Here is a 4523-nt window from a genome sequence, read left to right as displayed (position 1 = left end):
TCCCAAAATGTATGTGTGTTGCAAATGGCCTCAGGTGTACTGACATGTGTAGACTGGCAGACTGTGAGAACCAGGCACCCACCTCAGAGAGTGTGGGAAGTTCAGATGAAGATGTGGAAGACTTAGAAAATTATTATGATTATTAATAGGTTAGGAAAGTATGGAAAGCAGTCCTTGATTAAGTATATACATTTTACATCCAAATGGGGCCTAGGTTATGGCCGTGTGGAACCCCCCATTTGAATTATTGTACTGTAATTCTATATGCTATGACAAAAGCTTAAGATTGTTTTGATTTGATACAACAAAATGGAAAATATCATGACATTGATAAAACTTCAGAAATATCTCCAAATGAGGTTTTTTACCTTTTGGGGGGTAGGGTAACATTTTCTGCTGTACTGATGTTAATATGGAATATATAAATACAAGAAGTGATTACTTATTTGAAGTAACAAAGCTACCACTCGTGCAATGCTATCACATATTTTCCAACTCTAGAGATGTGTAATTGCCAAAAATCACTATGAGCATTATTCCCCTCAGATGGTACCGACCAACCCTACTGGCTCACGGACTATGTGTGGTTTTCATTGATTCTATTGTTGCCCCCAAGAAAATGAATCTCAGGGTTGTATATGATGATATATATGTACTTTGTTCAGGGACAGGGAGCAGGGTGTCTGGTTCGCATCAGGGAGTGACAAAAGAACTGCCTGTGATTTCATGAAATAGAACAGCCCCTGTGATTTGTAAATCACCTGTATGTAATATACATTTAATTGTGAACATTATTTGTATATCAATTGGAAGAATTAGACAATGGTAGATTTATCAATTATTTGTACGTAGCCGATTGCTTGAAATTTTTAGCAACTCCCCAGTGCTGATATGTAATAAACCCTTAGCCCTTCAAATAGACCTGGCCTTGTATGATTCATCAGTCATCAGGAAATTGTTGCTGTTCTTCTTCACGACTTCAGGCGCATTGGGGAGCAACCCTGCCGTTTCTTTAGCATTTGTCTGTTTTTTAATGAGGGCAAGTTGGTAGCTCAGTGCTTAACCCAACACAGATGGAAAGCCAGCCAGATTCGAACCCGGACCACTCGCCTCAAAGTCCTCAGCAGATGCCACTACATTCCTAGCCCCCTGGAAAGTTAATCGGTCATTGTAGGTTTAAATAGTGTGCAGGTGGGCTGCAGCGTCTGGGGTGAACAGAGGATTATCATCATTCTATACACTATCAGGTTCTCCAAAATGCAATATTTCTGATGCGCTCTTTTATTTGTTCTCAGAGATCATCGAACAGTACATCACAGGAACAAACCCTTTAGCCCATCTTAACCAAATGCCAGTTTAAGCTCAACCCATCTGTCTGGACATGGGCTATATCCCACCATCCCCTACTTGCTCATGTGCCTGTCTAAATGTCTCTGATTTTTTTTAGATTATAAGAACAGTCAGTCCTCTTTTATTGTCGTTTAGAAATGCATACATGCATTAAGAAATGATACAATGTTTCTCCGGAGTGATATCACAGAAAACAGGACAAACCAAAGACTAACACTGACAGAACCACATAATTATAACATATAGTTACAGCAGTGCAAAGCAATACCATAATTTGATGAAGAACAAACCATGGGCACGGTAAAAAGAGTCTCAAAGTCCCCGAGTCGATCGACTCCCGAGTCTCCGATAGCAGGCGGCAAAAGGGAGAAACTCCCTGCCATAAACCTCCAGGCACCGTCAACTTCCCAATGCCTTGGAAGCAGCCGACCACAGCCAACACTGAGTCTGTCTGTCCGACCGAAAACTTTGAGCCTCCAACCAGCCCCTCCGATATAGCCTCCCGAGTGCCATCCTGGACCGAGCGTCTTCGACCTAGCCCCAGCCACTGAAACAAGCAAAGCCGAGGATTCGGGGCCTTCTGCTCCGGAGATTCTGGTTACCGCACAGTAGCAGCGGCAGCAAAGCGGGCATTTTAGAAGTTTTCCAGATGTTCCTCCATACTCTCACATCTGTCTCCATCAAATCAGAATTGTGCACGGTCCCCTACTTGACAGATTACAGATATCATTCACCGGAGAGGCCGTGCCGTGTGATAACTGCTTTTCCTTGGCAGCATATTCCAGTCACCCACCACTCCCTGTGTTGAAAAGAAAAATTTGCCTCATAAATATCCAAGAAACTCCCCAGTCTCCCTTCCCACACGCACCTTAAATGTAGTAGAAACAAAGAAAACCTACAGCACAATACAGGCCCTTTGGCCCACAATGCTGTGTCAAATATGTTCTTACTTTAGAAATTACCTCAGGTTGCCCATAGCCCTCTATTTTTCTAAGCTCCATGTACCTATCTAGGAATCTCTTAGAAGACTCTATCGTATCTGCCTCCACCACTGTCGCTGGCAGCCCATTCCACGCACTCACCACTCTCTGCGTAAAAAACTTACCCCTGACATCTCCTCCATACCTACCTCCAAGCACCTTAAAACTGTGCCCTCCCCCATTCTTCTAATCTCCAGAAAATGCAGGCCCAGAGTCATCAAATGCACGTTATACATGAACCATTTCTTTGCCAGAATCATTCTTGTGAATCTCAACTGGATAGTCTCCAATACCAGCACACTTTTTCTTAGTATCTGACATTTTCACCTGGGGAGGGGATACAAAGGCTATCTACCCTATCTATATCTCTCATAATTTTATGTACCTATCATATATTTCCAATTTATTTACTTCAATCTATATGGACATTACAATCAGCCATATTTTACATGTCCTCATAAGTTCCTGAGTCCAGAAGGCTGCAGTGTGCCCAGAGGGAAGATTGTGTGCTATTCCATAAACTTGTGTTGGGTCTCATTGTAAAAGTACGGGAGGCCACAGAGCTATGTTCTGTTACAGTCTGTACTGAGCTCTTGCAATCATCTAGACTCAATATCAAGTTCTGAAGCTTTGGGTAAAATGATTTCTCTGTGATTTTGATTTAGCTTTATTTTCCTTTATCCTTTTCATCCTGGGAATGGCGAACACATCCAGCCTGACCTGCCATCCACGTTACTCTCCTCTGCATTTTGCAACTTCTGCATCCTTTTGTGTATACTTTCTGCTGTCACTTGCCAGATAACCTTTACAGCTTATCCCCATGAGCACCATGGTTTTACCCTCCCACCTGCTCTGAAGACCGTAAGATTTACTATAGGAGCAGAATTAGGCCACTCAACACATTGAGTCTGCTTCACCATTCCATCGTGGCAGATTTATAATCCCTCTCAACCCGTTCTCATGCCTCCTCCCTGTAATCTTTGACGCCCTGATAAACCAAGAAACTATCAACCTCCACCTTAAATATACTCAGTGACTTGACCTTCACAGCCGACTGTAGCAATGAATTCCACAGATTCACCACCCTCTAGCTAAAGAAATTCCTTCTGATCTGTTTTAAAATGGACATTTCTCTGTGCCATCTGATCCTAGGCTCCCCCAGTATAAGAAACATCCGCTTCATATCCACTCTATTTAGAACTTGGGTTTCAATGAGATCCCATTCTTCTAATCTCCAGGGAATACAGGCCCAGGGCCATCAAACACACCTTATACACGAGCCATTTCTTTGCCGGAATCGTACTTGTGAACCTCCACTGGCCAGTCTCCAATGCCAGCACATCTTTTCTTAGATAAGGAGCCCAAAACTGCTCACAATACTTCAAGTACAGCCTGACCAGTGCCTTATAAAACCTCAGCATCACAGCCCTGTTCTTATATTAATAGTTCTCTCAAAATGAATGCTAACTTTTCATTTGTCTTCTTCATCACCAACTCAATCTGCAAGTAAACCTGTGGGGAATCCTGCATAAGGCATAAGGACTCCCAAATCCATTTGCACCTATGATTTTTGAATTTTCTCCCTGTTTAGAAAATAGTCTGTGCCATTATTCTTTCTACTGAGTCGCATGACCATACACTTCCCAACACTATGTTTTATCTGCCAATTCTTTACTCATTCTGCTCATTTGCCCAAGTCCTCCGCAGACTCCCTGCTTCCCCAACACAACCTGTCCCTCTTTGTATCATGAGCAACTTGGCTACAAAGTTATCGGTTCTGTCATTGACACTGTTGATATCTAATGTGAAAATAAGCTGTTTCAATAACAACCCCTGAGGAACACCACTAGTCACTGGCAGCCAACCAGAAAAGGCCCACTTTGTGACCCTTGCCAGTCAGCCTGTCTTCCATCGATGCTAGTATTTTTCCCGTAATACCATGGGTTCTTACCTTGTTAAGCAGCCTCATGTGTATCACCAAATGAAAAGCTTCTGAACTTCCAAGCAAACAACATCTTCACCATCTTGTTTCTTATTTCCTCAACAAATTTCAAAAGATTTGCCAGACAAGATTTCTCCTTAAGGAAACCATGCTGACTTTGGCCTAATTTATCTCAAAACCTGAACTCCCAACATATTTAAAACCACTAAAGTCAGGCCAACTGGTCTATAAATTCCTTTCTTCTGTCACTC

General features: G+C 42.5%; 1 protein-coding gene across 2 annotated transcripts in view; it reads right to left on the bottom strand.

Moving 5' to 3' along the window:
* Positions 1–1293: 1293 nt before the first annotated feature.
* The window catches only part of LOC134345892 (disintegrin and metalloproteinase domain-containing protein 12-like), a 128678-nt gene continuing 125448 nt past the window's right edge, over positions 1294–4523 (bottom strand). For both annotated transcript variants that reach the window (XM_063047231.1, XM_063047232.1), the window contains exon 21: positions 1294–2149. The gene's annotated coding sequence lies outside the window, so the exon portion shown is untranslated. The remainder of the gene's footprint in view (positions 2150–4523) is intronic.

Source organism: Mobula hypostoma, chromosome 4, assembly GCF_963921235.1.
Source record: "Mobula hypostoma chromosome 4, sMobHyp1.1, whole genome shotgun sequence".
NCBI classification, from domain to species: Eukaryota; Metazoa; Chordata; class Chondrichthyes; order Myliobatiformes; family Myliobatidae; genus Mobula; species Mobula hypostoma.
Note: the sequence above shows the minus strand (reverse complement) of the source record. Positions and strands in the feature narration are given on the sequence as shown.